Source organism: Cherax quadricarinatus, chromosome 74 (assembly GCF_038502225.1).
Source record: "Cherax quadricarinatus isolate ZL_2023a chromosome 74, ASM3850222v1, whole genome shotgun sequence".
NCBI lineage: Eukaryota > Metazoa > Arthropoda > Malacostraca > Decapoda > Parastacidae > Cherax > Cherax quadricarinatus.
In genome coordinates this window covers 20,474,513-20,493,534 of record NC_091365.1, presented here as the reverse complement: position 1 = coordinate 20,493,534, position 19,022 = coordinate 20,474,513, and positions in this window count along the sequence as shown.

Sequence of the window (19,022 nt, the reverse complement as noted above, 5' to 3'; positions counted from 1 at the left end):
CTTAACTTTGCATCAGCGTGTAATTGTAGCGAATATGCTTTTGTATGGTAAGTTGTGGCATGTGGTAAGTATGTATCCGTTAGTTGCGTGTGATGAGAAACGTTTATTGAAGCGTGTATTTAGATATATATGGGGTTCAGGTTGTGATTGGTTAGCGAGAGATGTTGTGTATTTACCGACTAGTCGGGGTGGACTGGGGTTAATGAATCTACACATGAGAATATTAGGTATGTACGTTAAACATAGTTATTTCCGTGAGGGTCGGAGGGTTGGTACAGGTTTGAATTGGATTCGAGGGGATTTGGTACGATGGATGAATGGTGGGGATGTTACGAGATGCGAGAACATGCTGAGGGCTTTAATTTATGCAAGGGATCCAAGTCGAAACAAGATTAGAAAACTAGCAAGGGTGGGAGAGAGGGAGGGGGTGGCTAGCGTAGAGGGTATATATCCAATGTATGCATGGCGTGATATTTGGGGTCGCTTGAAGGAGTTACGATTGAGGGCCGGGGTACGGGAGGTCATGTATAAATTCCTTCACAATATATTGCCTTCCGGGGAGGTGTTAGCGAATAGACGTGTGCAAGTGGGTAAGGAGCGTTGTGTGTGTGGGGATAATGACACGGCTTTCCACGCAGTGTATTTTTGTGAGAGATTGGAAGCGGTAAGAGTGTGGTTTAGCAGAGTTATACAGATGGTGGGAGGTGAGGGAATTAGTGTCTTAAGAGCGTTAAGTCTAGATGTAGGGGGGGGGGGGGTAGGGTTGCCAGTACAAAGGGCGATTGGATATCTAGTCACTGACTTTGTATATACTTCATGGGCCTGCAGACACACATCAGCAAGAGAGAGGATCAGGGCGCTGGCAGCGATTTTTTATGGTACACAGCAGAGGAATAGAGAGATTGCTGGGGGTAGATGGCTTTCGACTTTTTCGGTGGGATATTGTAATTTCCATGTTCGTGATTTATGGGCATTAGTACCATAGAGGGTAGACATGGCTGGCCTTTTCGTGTGTGAGCGAGAGTGACGGTTGGATTCGAAATGATGAGGAATAATGATGAAACATTGGGAAGGGGCAGTCATGTAAGGTCATGTAAGGTCATGTAAGGTCTAGAAGGTATAAACGAGAACGAACCGGGGCTTTGGAAAAAAAATTATGTTACATTGTTTGCCAAGTGAATAGATCGAATAAAATGTACGTTAACCTTTTATAATACACATCATTTGTGTAGCAGAATCGACACATGCTATAGTAATATTGTCGTCAGTATGATGACGCCTTAAGGTTAGATTTTGAAACTATAGAGGTTTGAGCAATCCCTGGCATACGTCGGCGACCCTCGTCGCTATTAGTTATACACTGATGTACCTTAGGGTCGACATTTAAGATAACTGTATTGTTATTTAAAAAAAAGAAAAAAAAATGACCGTGGTGGTGGTGGTGGTAGTGATGGTGATGGCAGTGGTGGTAATGATGATGGTGGTGGTGGTGATGGTGATGGTGATGGTAATGACGGAGTTGGTGGTGATAAGATAAGATAAGATTTCGTTCGGATTTTTAACCCCGGAGGGTTAGCCACCCAGGATAACCCAAGAAAGTCAGTGCGTCATCGAGGACTGTCTGTCTTATTTCCATTGGGGTCCTTAATCTTGTCCCCCAGGATGCGACCCACACCAGTCGACTAACACCCAGGTACCTATTTACTGCTAGGTGAACAGGACAACAGGTGTAAGGAAACGTGTCGAAATGTTTCCACCCGCCGGGAATCGAACCCGGACCCTCCGTGTGTGAAGCGGGAGCTTAAGCCACCAGGCCACCGGGCGGTGGTAGTGGTGGTGATGATTGTGTTGGTGGTGATGACAGTGGAGGTGGTGATGGTGATGGTGGTGGTAATGATTGTGGTGGTGGTGGAAGTGGTGATGACAGTGGTGGTGTTGGTGGTAATGACGATGGTGGTGGTGATTGATCGTCCTTGTAGTTATAGTGAAGGTTGTGACTGTTGTGGTAGTGATAGTGGTGGTTGTGATTGTAGTGTAAGTGATATTGCTGGTTATGATTGTCGTGGCAATGACAGTGGTGGTTGTGATTGTTGTGGTAGTGATTGTGAAGGCTTACTCAGCCCTGTAACAACTTCAGACAGTATTACCAAGGCTGGCTCCTCCTCTGGAAAATTAATGTATAGAAAAAGAATAAAAACTGACAAACATAAACACTTTATTATTTAGAAAATATAAAATATAAAACACTTAAATATGAAATATTGATCCTACATTAAAGAAAATGAAAAATGAAAAACATGAATAACTGAATTCAACGCTAATATAAAACTTGGGTGTTTGGTGTTGGTGACACTGCGTGTTGTTGAAATCATAGTCGTTGCCGATGTTGTGAGGGGATGGGGTCGCAGGTGTTGATGACAACCCACCGGCTCATTCTTCACAGATTTTCTAGCCGTCAATAATCCGTCCAGATGACAGGAAAGCAGGTCTTTTCCCACTGCAATGATGAGGGGTTATATCCTGCTACTTCATACAGGTGCACAGGTAATTAAATCCAAAAAGGGGAAGTCTCAGGACGTTAGTCCATCTCCATCAATTCTACTCATTGATTGGCAGGTGACCCTCTCTGTCATCCAAGAGTAGTGCTGGGAGCTGTGAGTCTAGTGATTACTGTTTGGACCGGAGCCCCACACGTCACCTTTCGGGGGGGGAGAAGGAGGGGAAGGGATAGCAGGAGCTAGACTGACCCTACATTAACAAGCAGCCGGCAATCAAACTATCACTTTTGGGGTGGGGGAAAAAGGGGGGGGGGAATCGCGGGAGCTGGACTCACCCTACCTTAACAAGCAGCCGGCAATGAAACTATTGTTACTATATACTCCATCGCAACTCATATCTATTGAACTTTTCCCTCACACTCCCCCCATACCAAGACTTATAGTCAAGGAGTATAAGAAGAATAGGCGAGGAAAAAGTTCTAACATGTGGAAGTCGCATAAGGCAACAAATCTTCTACTGACTGTCACGACTTAACCAGTCAGAGAAATAATTGGATGAACCATTGATATACACAATATGGAACTTAAAAGCCTGGAGAGCCAATGTCCACCTCAAGAGGCGACTGTTGGTTCCCTTAAAAGTTTCTAGGTATATCAAAGGTTTGTGGTCCGTTTCTAAAATGAATTCTTTTCCCAGCAAATAAAATTTAAGTTTGGAGATACCCCACACAAGGGCCAAACATTCCTTTTCTATGGTGGAGTGTCTCGTTTCTGCAGGAAGGAGTTTCCGGCTTAGGAAGCATACAGGGAAGGGAGTACCATCATGGTATTGTAGTAACACTGCACCTAAGCCAGTATTGGAGGCATCAGTTCTTAAACAAAATGTTTTATTAATATCTGGAATATTAAGTATAGGGTCTTTTGAAAAGATACTTTTAATCTCATTAAACTTTTCCCGAGCTAAGTCGGAAAGTTCAAGAGGTTCCTTCACAGACTTTTTAAGGAAGTCGGATAAGATGCCTGTAAGATCAGTAAGGTTCGGGATAAATCGTGCATAAAAATTTACAGAACCAAGAAAGCTACGCATGAGCTTCTTGGTTTTGGGGAATTTAAATTCTAATAAAGCTTTGATCTTACTGTGGAGAGGCTGCAGAGAGTTATTAGAAAGTATCAGTCCAAGATATCTAATCTTGTTATACCCAAGGAAGCATTTCTTCGGCTTGGCAGTGAGGCCATGTGAGCGTAACCTATGCAAAACTGATGTTAATGTTTGGATATGTTTGCCCCACGTGGATGTCATTACGTAAATGTTATCAAAATAAACTGAAACATTTGGCATATTACCCAAGACCTTTCTCATCAGTCTCACGTAGGTAGCACAGGCAGTTACCAAACCGAAGGGCATAGTTCTATATTGCATCAGTCCTTGGTTTGTAGGAAAAGCAGAGTACTTCTTAGAAGAAGGATCTAACATTACTTGATGATATGCCTGTGCAATATCAATCTCTGAAAAGAAGGAAGCGTCATAAAATTTGTGTAGATTGCTATCTATTAAGGGCATAGGTTCAGCATCCCACCGAGTTATAGCATTAAGGCCTCTGAAGTCAATAGCAAGTCTATATGAATTATCCTCCTTCTTAACATGACTACTGGTGAACAATATGAAGATACTGAAGGTTCAATGATCTTTAGTTTTAATAATTTGTTTACCTCTCGGTCAAATGCATCCCTAAGGTGAAGTGGAACTGGGTATAATTTTCGTTTGATAGGATTGTCCGTCACTAAGTCAATCTTATGGACTACCGTGGAGGTAACACCTGGAATATCAGTAAAGACGTCTGAAAAGTTACTCACACATTGAAGTAGTTCATGTCTCTTACGGTCATCCAAAGATTCATTAATATTAATGTTGGTTGCGCTCGAGTGGTCAAGAGTCACCAAGTCATGTAGTTCTTCATCATAGTCTAAGTTAGAGGTGTCAATTACGCACACTTTACATTCTTCAGTTGTCGTATCAAGTTCGTGTGGAAAAACTAAGTCAAAGTTATTAGGGCAGTTAACCGAATTTCTTCGGTAATATTTCTTAAGGATGTTGATATGATAAAGTTAGGTTTCCCCTTGACTTCTATGAGGTAGTCAACTTTCCCACAAATTTTTAATACTTTATATGGACCTTTCCATGCTACTAATAATTTATTTGACTTGATAGGCAAAAGTACCAGAACTTCATCCCCTACTTTAAAACTTCTCTGACTTTTGGAATCAAAATAGGTTTTGTACTGGTCCATTGACAAGCTTAGGTTTTTCGAAATTTTGTCAGAGGTCTCCTCAAGTTTGGATCTAAAGTCAAGGAGAAACTGATAAGAAGACTGAACCTCAGCACTCACCACCTCATTAGTTCATAAGTCATGAAGGATGGACAGTGAACCTCTGGCCTGTCTACCATAGAGAGGTTCAAAAGGTGAAAACCCCAAAGAGTCACTGGGAACTTCTCTCATGGCAAACAAAGCACAGGGTAGATAACGATGCCACTCCTTAGGTTTAAGGGAGCAAAGTTTCCTTAAAATGGACTTGAGAATCGAATGCTGGCGCTCAATCCTCCCACTACAGCTGGGATTATAGGGTGTGGTGAAGAGAGGCTTCACTCCCAGAAGTTGGTATAGATGTTGCATTAAGTCAAATGTGAACTGTGTCCCACGGTCAGACAAAATTTCTCTAGGGATGCCCACTCTGGAGAAGATGGACAAATGGGTTTCAGCCACCTCTGTAGTGGTTATGGTCTTTAAGGGAACGGCTTCAGGGAAACTCGAAGCATAATCAACTAATGTTAATATATATCTATGTCCCCCAGATGAAAGTGGAGATAAAGGACCAACGATGTCAATAGCTACTCTTTCAAAGGGTACCGTAAAGACTGGCATTTTGACCATATGTACTCGCCTGGTACCTCGGGAGGATGACAGTTGGCAAACTTTACACGATCTGCAATAGGTAGTGACATGTGAGGACATTTTAGGCCAAAAAATAGGTTTCCCTAATTTTATTTAAGATTTTACGATGCGAGAAAAGTCCGGCCACTGGCAGGTCATGAACCATTTTAAGAACAGTCTCCCTGCATTGACTTGGAACAACTAAGATGGAATAGTCTATCTCATCTGAATTTAATTTGAATACTGACTTGTGCAAGATACCTTTTATATATTCAAATTTATATGAAAAGTTTTTCCTTTGGATAACTTGATTTTGTTTAGCGGCATTATGGCAATTCTGAAGAGAAGGGCAATTACGTTGTAAATTGACAAAGGAGTCATTCGATATATCTAAAGACTTAAAGTCAGGAAAAACCAAAGGATGGATAGTAGGAGAAGCCTGGGCTTTGGTCTGAGCCCTAGTCAAGACATTTATGGTATCAGAGGTGATATCTTCACTTTCATCTAACAAGTGAACCGGTGATCCTACTACCTCGCTTTCGAGAGTAGCATCACTGGTTTTTAATCCCACATGAATCTCGCGAGACATTGTCTCATCTGAACTTTCGAGGGGCTTCTCTGATTCTACAGGAAGAAGATCTGAAAAGCTTATGTCCATCTTTGGTGATGAAAGGTCAACCTCAGAAGGAAGAATGGCACCTTTTACATTACCTATTAGTACGGAGCGGGAAGTGATGGGAGCTAGTACGGCTTCAGACCAACCTGTGAACCATTTAGACCTAATGTAACAACGGATGGTAGGAAAAGTGTCCGTACGCCCCAAGTAGTCTGAAAGTATAGCAGAGGAATGAGTTTCTTTAAGATTAGGGAACAGCTTATCAGAAATGACTATACATGTGCATCCAGTGTCTCGTAAAATGGTAGATACATTAAGTCCATTAACTGTTCCTGAACAGAAGGGTGCTTGGTCATTACAGTCTTTAAAACATCTTCCAACATTTTGGACCTTCTTAGAAGGACAATCTGGACGTTTATGTCCCTTAACACCACACAAATGACAAACAGGAATAAAAGAAGTCATTTTACTTTCCACTAGAGGCTTTGATTTCTTAAGGTCTGATGAGCCCTTGCCCTTAGGGTTCGATCCCTTTAGGTCTTTATAGGAATTGTGAGCCTCAGCATACAGGTCAGCAGCCTCAGCAACTTCCTCAGCTTTAATCAGGTTACGTTCTCTGATGAATGTTCGTATCTGGTGAGGAAGAGCTGTCAGGAACTGGTCAGCAACCATGAAGTCTCGAAGAGATTCATAACTGCGATCAATTCCTGAACTCTCTATCCAAAAGTCGAAGAAACGAAAGAGTGTTACCTGTAACTGCTGAAAGTTCTGGCCAGGCTGTAAGGTGGCATACCTGAAATCTTTCCTGTAAGAATTAGTGGTTTTTTGATATGCTTTAAGGATTGCCTTCTTCAGTAGGTTATAATTACATATGATAACCTGCGACAAAGTTGCATAGATATTCAAAGCTGTACCAGAAAATAACATTCCTAACCTGGTAGCCCAGGTGTCAGCAGGCCATTCACAGAGGGTAGCGGAATTTTCAAACCTTATAATGTATGAAGTTATGTCTTCCCCCTCTGTGAAGGGAGGTAAATTAGGTGTTGGAATATGTGCACTAGCTGCACGTTGTTCCATTACTCCTTCATCTAATTGTTGTTGTGTAAAAGTTAACTTTTTATTCTCTAATTCAAGATGAGCTTGTTCGAGCTCGCGATCCTTTTCTCTCTCCCTTAACTCATATTCTCTATCCTTTGCTGTTTCCTCAAGTTCCCGTATTTTAGCCTGTTCCTCACGTATTTTAGCCTTTTCCTCACGTTCTCTAGCTCTTTCTTCACGATCAAGTCTATCACGCTCCTTTTTGTCTTCTCTTTCTCTTTCTAACCGTCTTTCTTGGATTTCTCTCTCAATTCTCTCTCTCTCCTTTTTCTCCTGTCTTTCAAGGTTCTCTTTCTCCTTTTTCTCTTCTCTTTCAATTCTCTCTCTCTCCTTTTCTTCTTCTCTTTCCCTTTCTAACTGTCTCTCTTCTCTCTCAATTCTCTCTCTTTCAAGTCTTTCCTGGATCTTAGCACTAATGAAAGATTCTAAATTTTTCTCTGTTATTCCTAACTTACTTCCAGCGTTCATCCAAAACTGGTATTCCTCCATACTTGCAAGAATAACTTAAACTATCAGGGGAAATGAAACGGGCATTAAAGAAAACGGCGGGTTCAATTCCTGCACCGCTCAAACTGTAAATAAACCAGAGGGCTCGATCCCTACTTCAGTTAAACAATATGTATTAATGAAAACGAAAGGTTCTATGCCGGCTCCGAGCAAACAGTAAGTGGAATGGGGTCACTTGACCATCCAATCTTGTCACCAACAAATCAAGAGTGTCCTGCGACAGTTCCCTTGATAAAATAAAGAGCTCAATGAAACAAATTGTCACTGGAAAATCTCGGATCCCTAGTGTCTAATCCTCCAAAGTGTTTCCAGCTCGAACAAAAAGGTGGCAGAATTAAATGTTATATCCTCCTACCTGGCTTGACTTACAATAAATTGAGACTATAACAATCAACAAATCTTTTAAATACCTGTACCGTAGTCCTACCATAGAGAATGATTACTCATGGCTGGTGGTAACCGTCTGTGGTATGCGGCATTGAAGTTCCAATGGAAGATTCGAGATGGAATTGAATCTTGATTCAGTAGAGTTGATCCTGGCAAGGTCGCCACTTGTGAAGGCTTACTCAGCCCTGTAACAACTTCAGACAGTATTACCAAGGCTGGCTCCTCCTCAGGAAAATTAATGTATATAAAAAGAATAAAAACTGACAAACATAAACACTTTATTATTTAGAAAATATAAAATATAAAACACTTAAATATGAAATATTGATCCTACATTAAAGAAAATGAAAAAGGAAAAATATAAATAACTGAATTCAACGCTAATATAAAACTTGGGTGTTTGGTGTTGATGACACTGCGTGTTGTTGAAATCATAGTCGTTGCCGATGTTGTGAGGGGATGGGGTCGCAGGTGTTGATGACAACCCACCGGCTCATTCTTCACAGATTTTCTAGCCGTCAATAATCCGTCCAGATGACAGGAAAGCAGGTCTTTTCCCACTGCAATGATGAGGGGTTATATCCTGCTACTTCATACAGGTGCACAGGTAATTAAATCCAAAAAGGGGAAGTCTCAGGACGTTAGTCCATCTCCATCAATTCTACTTGTTGATTAGCAGGTGACCCTCTCTGTCATCCAAGAGTAGTGCTGGGAGCTGTGAGTCTAGTGATTACTGTTTGGACCGGAGCCCCACACGTCACCTTTCGGGGGGGGGAGAAGGAGGGGAAGGGATAGACTGACCCTACCTTAACAAGCAGCCGGCAATCAAACTATCACTTTCGGGGAGGGGGAAAAAAGGGGGGGGAATAGCTGGAGCTGAACTTACCCTACATTAACAAGTAGCCGGCAATGAAACTATTGTTACTATATACTCCATCGCTACTCATATCTATTGAACTTTTCCCTCACAGTGATATTGGTGGTTGTGATTGTCGTGGTAGTAATAGTTGTGGTGGTGATTGTCGTTGTAGTAATAGTGGTAGTTGTGATTGTCGTGGTAATGACAGTGGTGGTTGTGATTGTTTTGGTAGTGATAGTGGCGGTTTTGATTGTCGTGGTAGTGATAGTGGTGACTCTGATGGTCGTGGTAGGGATAGTGGCGGTTGTTATTGTCATGATAGTGATAGTGGCGGTTGTGATTGACGTGGTAGTGATAGTGGTGGTTGTGATTGCCGTGGTAGTGATAGCAGTGATTGTGATTGTCCTGGTAGTGATAGTGTCAGTTGTGATTGTCGTGGTAGTAATAGTTGTGGTTGTGATTGTCGTGGTAGTGATAGCGGTGATTGTGATTGTCGTGGTAGTGATAGTGGTGGTTGTGATTATCGTGGTAGTAATAGTTGTGGTTGTGATTGTCGTGGTAGTAATAGTTGTGGTTGTGATTGCCGTGGTAGTGATAGCGGTGATTGTGATTGTCGTGGTAGTGATAGTGGTGGTTGTGATTGTCGTGGTAGTAATAGTTGTGGTTGTGATTGTCGTGGTAGTGATAGCGGTGATTGTGATTGTCGTGGTAGTGATAGCGGTGATTGTGATTGTTGTGGTAGTGATAGTGGTAGTTGTGATTGTCGTGGTAGTGACAGTGGTGGTTGTTATTGTCGTGGTAGTGATAGTGGTGGTTGTGATTGTCGTGGTAGTAATAGTTGTGGTTATGACTGTCGTGGTAGTGATAGTGGTAGTTGTGTTTGTCGTGGTAGTAATAGTTGTGGTTGTGATTGTCGTAGTAGTGATAATGGTGGTTGTGATTGTCGTGGTAGTGATAGTGGTGACTCTGATGGTCGTGGTAGAAATAGTGGCGGTTGTTATTGTCGTGGTAGTAATAGTTGTGGTTGTGATTGTCATGATAGTGATAGTGGCGGTTGTGATTGTCATGATAGTGATAGTGGTGGTTGTGATTGTCATGATAGTGATAGCGGTGGTTGTGATTGCCGTGGTAGTGATAGCGGTGATTGTGATTGTCCTGGTAGTGATAGTGTCGGTTGTGATTGTCGTGGTAGTAATAGTTGTGGATGTGATTGTCGTGGTAGTGATAGTGGTGGTAGTGATTGTCGTGGTAGTAATAGTTGTGGTTGTGATTGTCGAGGTAGTGATAGTGGTGGTGATTGCCGTGGTAGTGATAGCGGTGATTGTGATTGTCGTGGTAGCGATAGTGGTGGTTGTGATTGTCGTGGTAGTAATAATTGTGGTTGTGATTGTCGTGGTAGTGATAGCGGTGATTGTGATTGTCGTGGTAGTGATAGTGGTAGTTGTGATTGTCGTGGTAGTGACAGTGGTGGTTACTATTGTCGTGGTAGTAATGGTGGTTGTGATTGTCGTGCAGTGACAGTGATGGTTGCTATTGTTTTGGTAGTGATAGTGATGGTTGTGATTGTTGTGGTAGTAATAGTTGTGATTGTGACTGTCGTGGTAGTGATAGTGGTAGTTGTGTTTGTCGTGGTAGTAATAGTTGTGGTTGTGATTGTCGTGATAGTGGCGGTTGTGATTGTCGTAGTAGTGATAATGGTGGTTGTAATTGTCGTGGTAGTGATAGCGGTGATTGTGATTGTCGTGGTAGTGATAGTGGCGGTTGTGATTGTCGTGGTAGTAATAATTGTGGTTGTGATTGTCGTGATAGTGATAGTGGCTGTTGTGATTGTCGTGGTAGTGATAGTTGTGGTTGTGATTGTCGTGGTAGTGACACTGGTGGTTGATATTGTTGTGGTATTGATAGTGGTGGTTGTGATTGTCGTGGTAGTAAGAGTTGTTGTTGTGGTTGTTGTGGTAATGATAGTGGCAGTTGTGATTGTCGTGGTAGTGACTGGTGGCACCTTGGCTGCCTGACCACGGTAGAGTGCGGTTGTGCTCTGCACCTCTCTGCTGTTTTCAGGCGAGCTACCTCATTTTGTCTCTCAACCTTTGAGTAGTGAGAACGTGCGCTGCTGCTGCCCCTGGCGTTGATTAGTGGCAGTTATATTTTCACAGCATGGCGCAGGCCAGCCGGAGACGCATAAACACAATCTTTGTTGAGCTTATCCATAGGGCTGTGACAGGAACTTCTATGGGCCTGACACTACCTGCAATCATTTGAGATACATATGGTATTGCTAACGAGGAGATATGTGGAGTAGCACTGAATGGCACAACGAGGATCTTTGTCAAGTTTAATTTGGCAAGTGTGTATGAGGCGGTGGTGGACAGTACCAGGAGGTTACTTTGACAGTTAACTCCAGTGTGACCGTGTGACTTCACGACGTTTCTCGACATTACACATGGGTTAAGATTAGAAATGTGCCATTCGAGGCAGATGATTCTGACATCCGTCTTGCGATGGGCAAATATGGTATAGTACATATGGCCACTGTTGGGAAGTGGGCTACTGGGCCATACGCAGGGATACCCGAAGGAACGTATTCTGTGAAGATGACGTTACGTTACCCTATTCCGTCGTACGTAGTGCTGCCAGAATTTCAGACCCAGGTGTTTGTGACATACGCTGGGCAACGCCGGACCTGTCGGTTGTGTGGGTCATATGATCACCTAGCAGCTCTGTGTGGAAGGAGGCGTGGCAACATGGAACAACGGCAACGACATACAGCAGTAGAGAAGGGTGAGGAGCAAGATTTGCCTTATGTGACTTTGCCTACACAAGGTGGGTCCTGGAGTGAGGAGGTTGAGAGAGCGGAGGAGATGGAGTCAGCAGGTGTGACGAGGGGGGGGACACACCTTCATTGAACGCAGCTCAGGTGTTGGAAGAGAACACCCCGAATGCGAGTGATAGCGATGTGGAAGACCCGTTAGCCTTGGCTTTAAATGAGTATTGGGAAGGTTGGGAGTCCAGATCTAGTTCTTGGGTCTGCTGTGGATCAGGGCGTGGAACAGGATTTGCGGTTTGTGCAGTGTGATAAGAATGTCTTGATGCAAGCGGTGGAGGTGGAGGTCCACCGGGACAATGTAACAGACGACATGATGCAAGCAGAGGGAGAATCACTGAAGCGCGCTGCTGCGCTATCTGACTCTGAAATACACAAATCTGTACAGTAAACAATGACCATTCCAATCCTTGAGGTAATGACGTTATGCCTGGAACACTAAATCTAACCTAAAGACTCCTTGGCAAGTACATCTAATTCCTGATTGTACATCCTGCCATGGAATGTACACCTTACATCGTACATCCTGCCACGGAATGTTCACCTTACATTCTGAAAACACTACCCCCCCCCTTTTTTTTCGTGTCAATCCACCTGACACGTAACAATCTTTACATGAAACTGTATATTGTATGAAATGCTTGCATTATTCCATATTGAACAACATGATACGTTCAGTATCACTCAATGTATTGAGATAATATAGAAATCAATTCTACATGACTCATGTACAACGTATATCTACTAGACTCACAAATATATCACCTTCTCGAGGAAGGTATAAATATATACATATGTTACATACACTTTACAACACAATCAGTGAAACTACAAAAACCTAATCCTATGTCATCCATCAATTACCCTATAATATATATCAATTCAATGGTAACCTAAACCTACGTGCTCTATAGAGCTCCCATGAAAAAACAATATGTATTAAGAAAACAGGATAAGTCAAGCTTTCTAAAAATATTTCACCCATATCATTAAAACCACTACTAAGATGTAAGTCTGTTAGCACAAAACATAACAGTGCATGACCTTCACACGTCGATAAATACTGAAGCCTTCCTACCACACGCAATACTTCATGTGTATATATATATTTCGCATTCACACAGTGCACCCACATTGTCATTTCATTACACACACCAATAATTTCGTTTCAGATATATAATATTCCATCACATTACGACATCTGTCGTCCTTTGTCAATTACATAATTAATGATTAAATTGAAGAACTTGTATCGTTCACAACACAACCCGCTCATCACACAGTCAAAGACGCTTATGTCTCAGTACTATATTCATTCTCTTCCTCACTAAACCCTTTCACACTGTCCTTATCGGGAAACTAGCCCGCCGCGACCCCTAACATTTCACGTAAATCCCATAAATCCCTCAACCTAAAACTCTGATAGCCCTCAGTAAAAGCAGTCTCCCAACTCCCTCCATAAATTTCCCTATAAATTCGCTGCCTGACCACGGTAGAGTGCGGTTGTGCTTTGCACCCCTCTGCTGTTTTCAGGTGAGCTACTTCATTTCGTCTCTCAACCTTTGAGTAGTGATAACGTGCGCTGCTGCTGCCCCTGGCGTTGATTAGAGGCAGTTATATTTTCACAGCATGGCGCAGGCCAGCCGGAGACGCATAAACACAGTTTGTGTTGAGCTTATCCGTGGGGCTGTGACAGGAACTTCTATGTACCTGATACTACCTGCAATCATACGAGATACCTATGGTATTGCTAACGAGGAGATATGTGGAGTAGCGCTGCACACACAGCAGGTGGTAGTGAGTGTTGTTGCAGGTGGTAGTGAGTGTTGTTGCAGGTGGTAGTGAGTGTTGTTGCTGGTGGTAGTGAGTGTTGTTGTTGGTGGTAGTGAGTGTTGTTGTTGGTGGTAGTGAGTGTTGTTGCAGGTGGTAGTGAGTGTTGTTGTTGGTGGTAGTGAGTGTTGTTGCAGGTGGTAGTGAATGTTGTTGCAGGTGGTATTGAGTGTTGTTGCAGGTGGTAGTGAGTGTTGTTGCAGGTGGTAGTGAGTGTTGTTGCAGGGGGTAGTGAGTGTTGTTGCAGGTGGTAGTGAGTGTTGTTGCAGGTGGTAGTGAGTGTTATTGCAGGTGGTAGTGAGTGTTGTTGCAGGTGGTAGTGAGTGTTGTTGCAGGTGGTAGTGAGTGTTGTTGCAGGTGGTAGTGAGTGTTGTTGCTGGTGGTAGTGAGTGTTGTTGTTGGTGGTAGTGAGTGTTGTTGTTGGTGGTAGTGAGTGTTGTTGCAGGTGGTAGTGAGTGTTTTTGTTGGTGGTAGTGAGTGTTGTTGCAGGTGGTAGTGAGTTTTGTTGCAGGGGGTAGTGAGTGTTGTTGCAGGTGGTAGTGAGTGTTGTTGCAGGTGGTAGTGAGTGTTGTTACAGGTGGTAGTGAGTGTTGTTGCAGGTGGTAGTGAGTGTTGTTGCAGGTGGTAGTGAGTGTTGTTGCAGATGGTAGTGAGTGTTGTTGCAGGTGGTAGTGAGTGTTGTTGCAGGTGGTAGTGAGTGTTGTTGCAGGGGGTAGTGAGTGTTGTTGCAGGTGGTAGTGAGTGTTGTTGCAGGTGGTAGTGAGTGTTGTTACAGGTGGTAGTGAGTGTTGTTGCAGGTGGTAGTGAGTGTTGTTGCAGGTGGTAGTGAGTGTTGTTGCAGATGGTAGTGAGTGTTGTTGCAGGTGGTAGTGAGTGTTGTTGCAGGTGGTAGTGAGTGTTGTTGCAGGGGGTAGTGAGTGTTGTTGCAGGTGGTAGTGAGTGTTGTTGCAGGTGGTAGTGAGTGTTGTTGCAGGTGGTAGTGAGTGTTGTTGCAGGTGGTAGTGAGTGTTGTTGGTGGTGGTAGTGAGTGTTGTTGCAGGTGGTAGTGAGTGTTGTTGCAGGTGGTAGTGAGTGTTGTTGCAGGTGGTAGTGAGTGTTGTTGGTGGTGGTAGTGAGTGTTGTTGCAGGTGGTAGTGAGTGTTGTTGCAGGTGGTAGTGAGTGTTGTTGCAGGTGGTAGTGAGTGTTGTTGCAGGTGGTAGTGAGTGTTGTTGCAGGTGGTAGTGAGTGTTGTTGCAGGTGGTAGTGAGTGTTGTTGCTGGTGGTAGTGAGTGTTGTTGCAGGTGGTAGTGAGTGTTGTTGCTGGTGGTAGTGAGTGTTGTTGCAGGTGGTAGTGAGTGTTGTTGCAGGTGGTAGTGAGTGTTGTTGCAGGTGGTAGTGAGTGTTGTTGCAGGTGGTAGTGAGTGTTGTTGCAGGTGGTAGTGAGTGTTGTTGTGATAATTATTTATGGATGTAGTAGTGCGTCTTGTTATTGTTTTTCTTGTTAATGGTGAGTTTTTGTGTAATTTCTCTGACTGTTTTTGTTGGTCTGTTTTCTTACTAGTGGAGGGAGTAGTGTGAGAGGCTGCTTTCTGTTTGTGGGGAGGTGTTTGTTTTAACAGTGTTCGTTACTAGTCTCTGCTTGTTGTGTGGTTAGTGCCTCTTGCGTGGGTCTGGCACCTAGTGACGTTTGTATCCTTTATATTTACTATTTAAACTGTTAACGCAGCGTTGTTAAGGAAGTGCTCGTTCTACTGGCATTGAATTCCGTTGTTACTTAACAACTTTGAGCTAATACGCAACAAATTAAAGCCTGGGACATTAACTATGACTCCTGTATGTCCCGTTGTGTGTCCAGTGCATTTAGTGCTTTGAGTTCTCTTCATTTGCTGACTCTCAATGGTGACAATAATATTGATCGTTTGAATCATACCACCGGCAGGGATAGAACCCGCGTTCAGAGAATCATAAAACTCCAGACCGACGCGATAGCCACTGGGCCATTACAGAGGTGGTTATAAAGGGCAGGCCACTGTTGTGACTCACAGAGGTGGTTATAGAGGGCAGGCCACTGTTGTGACTCACAGAGGTGGTTACATAGAGAGCAGGACACTGTTGTGACTCACAGAGGTGGTTACATGGAGGGCAGGCCACTGCTGTGACACAGAAATGGTTACATGGAGGGCAGGCCACTGTTGTGACACACAGAAATGGTTACATGGAGGGCAGGCCACTGTTGTGACACAGAAATGGTTACATGGAGGGCAGGCCACTGTTGTGACACAGAAATGGTTACATGGAGGGCAGGCCACTGTTGTGACACAGAAATGGTTACATGGAGGGCAGGCCACTGTTGTGACACAGAAATGGTTACATGGAGGGCAGGCCACTGTTGTGACACAGAAATGGTTACATGGAGGGCAAGCCACTGTTATGACACAGAAATGGTTACATGGAGGGCAGGCCACTGTTGTGACACAGAAATGGTTACATGGAGGGCAGGCCACTGTTGTGACACAGAAATGGTTACATGGAGGGCAGGCCACTGTTGTGACACAGAAATGGTTACATGGAGGGCAAGCCACTGTTATGACACAGGTACAACGTTTACGGTGGGTGATGGGCAAGTGCGCCTGCGCTGCAAGACCCAAAAATAGTGAGTGCCTGGCGGAGAGACAAGCAGATGTGACTGAGTTCAGTGGCACCGCTGCGGCTGGTCGGTGAGGAGGTGTGTGTGTACTCAGTTGTTGTTGCAGGGGTCAAGTCATGTGTGCGTGCGTGCGTGCATACATGCGCACGTGAGCGCGTGCGTACGCATGTATGTATATATGTGTGTGTGTGTCTTGGTCACTTTCAGTGCCTTGTTAACTTAAAGTGAAGATGTTAATTACATTTTTCCATCTTCCTGCTGGAATAATGTAATTTGTTAAGTGAGGGAAGACGAACAAATTATTGTGGACTTAACATACAAAAATTATATTACAATTTTACGGTGGTGTATAACCTAGGAGAAATAAAATATGTTTAAACAAAATGCGTAGAAAAATCAGAAGATAGTGAAGGCGTAGCGGAGTTTGTGACGTAACAGAAGATAGTGAAGGCGTAGCGGAGTTTGTGACGTAATAAATCAAAAGATAGTGAAGGCGTAGCGGAGTTTGTGACGTAACAGAAGATAGTGAAGGCGTAGCGGAGTTTGTGACAAAATAAATCAGAAGATAGTGAAGGCGTAGCGGAGTTTGTGACGTAACAGAAGATAGTGAAGGCGTAGCGGAGTTTGTGACAAAATAAATCAGAAGATAGTGAAGGCGTAGCGGAGTTTGTGACAAAATAAATCAGAAGATAGTGAAGGCGTAGCGGAGTTTGTAACGAAATAAATCAGAAGATAGTGAAGGCGTAGCGGAGTTTGTAACGAAATAAATCAGAAGATAGTGAAGGCGTAGCGGAGTTTGTGACAAAATAAATCAGAAGATAGTGAAGGCGTAGCGGAGTTTGTAACGAAATAAATCAGAAGATAGTGAAGATGTAAAAAAAAGTAGAAAATAATAAGATATGTTTCTTAATAAAAAGAACAATTGAAAAACAGATAACAGTGAATCATGGTGTGAGGAGCTGGATGCTGTGAGACAGTGTCATCCCGGCACCAGCAGCATCATCCCGGCACCAGCAGCATCATCCCGGCACCAGCAGCATCATACCAGCACCAGCAGCATCATTACCAGCACCAGCAGCATCCTTCAACATCCCAGCACCAGCAGCATCCTTCAACATCCCAGCACCAGCAGCATCCTTCAACATCCCAGCACCAGCAGCATCATCCCAGCACTGCAGACGAAGAGATCTCGCAGGCAAGATGCTGCAGTGGGTGATCCTGGTGACTGTGGTCACCTGGTCTGACCGTAGCTTCACACAAGGTAGGTGAGGGAGGGGGCACAGGGTTGGTGAGGGAGGGGGCACGGGGTTGGTGAGGGAGGGGGCACGGGGTTGGTGAGGGAGGGGGCACGGGGTTGGTGAGGGAGGGGGCACGGGGTTGGTGAGGGAGGGGGCACGGGGTTGGTGAGGGAGGGGGCACGGGGTTGGTGAGGGAGGGGGCACGGGGTTGGTGAGGGAGGGGGCACGGGGTTGGTGAGGGAGGGGGCACGGGGATGGTGAGGGAGGGGGCACGGGGTTGGTGAGGGAGGGGGCACGGGGTTGGTGAGGGAGGGGGCCCAGGGTTGGTGAGGGAGGGGGCACGGGGTTGGTGAGGGAGGGGGCACGGGGTTGGTTAGGGAGGGGGTACGGGGTGGTTAGGGAAGGGGAACGACGTAAGGAAAGTTGATCAAACAAGGGAGGACAGATGGTGTATGAGGGGAGAACACACGGAGAATTAAGGGAGAACATAATTACTGCTAAACTATGACGTTGTGTTACCATTATGACTGTTGTTGAACCTCAAAGACAAAATTACCAAAGATTACTAGATGTTATTTCTGTTGTTGTGGTACTTCCCTCGGCCTTAACTTAGATATATACCATCTCGCGGTGTTGTTCTCGCGCGCGCGCGCGTGTGCTGTTACAGGTGGCGAGTCTTGGCGACTGTCTCTACCACTTAACCTCATTCCACTAGTATCACAAGTCCTCTGCTAAGAAAACCATATCGTATTTATCCATAAAACTGTGTATACCTGTGTATGTAGGTGTGTATTCGACTTTCTCCTATGTATCTGTATGTGTAAATTCATTATTATAGATATGTAACCCAAGTGTACCCTACTGACTCACGAAACCGTAATGACACGATTGGAGACGAAGCATACCACGGATGGGGTTAGAACCCGGGGTCAGAGAGTCACAAAACTCCATCATAGGTCACAGTGTTGCCTATGCTAACTTTAATATGATGTAGAAATATACCTAGTTGGGTGAATCTTACTGAAGCTAGCTGGTCCAGTGGCTAAATATACCTAGTTGGGTGAATCTTACTGAAGCTAGCTGGTCCAGTGGCTAAATATACCTAGTTGGGTGACTCTTACTGAAGCTAGCTGGTCCAGTGGCTAAATATACCTAGTTGGGTGACTCTTACTGAAGCTAGCTGGTCCAGTGGCTAAATATACCTAGTTGGGTGACTCTTACTGAAGCTAGCTGGTCCAGTGGCTAAATATACCTAGTTGGGTGAATCTTACTGAAGCTAGCTGGTCCAGTGGCTAAATATACCTAGTTGGGTGACTCTTATTGAAGCTAGCTGGTCCAGTGGCTAAATATACCTAGTTGGGTGAATCTTACTGAAGCTAGCTGGTCCAGTGGCTAAATATACCTAGTTGGGTGAATCTTACTGAAGCTAGCTGGTCCAGTGGCTAAATATACCTAGTTGGGTGAATCTTACTGAAGCTAGCTGGTCCAGTGGCTAAATATACCTAGTTGGGTGAATCTTACTGAAGCTAGCTGGTCCAGTGGCTAAATATACCTAGTTGGGTGAATCTTACTGAAGCTAGCTGGTCCAGTGGCTAAATATACCTCGTT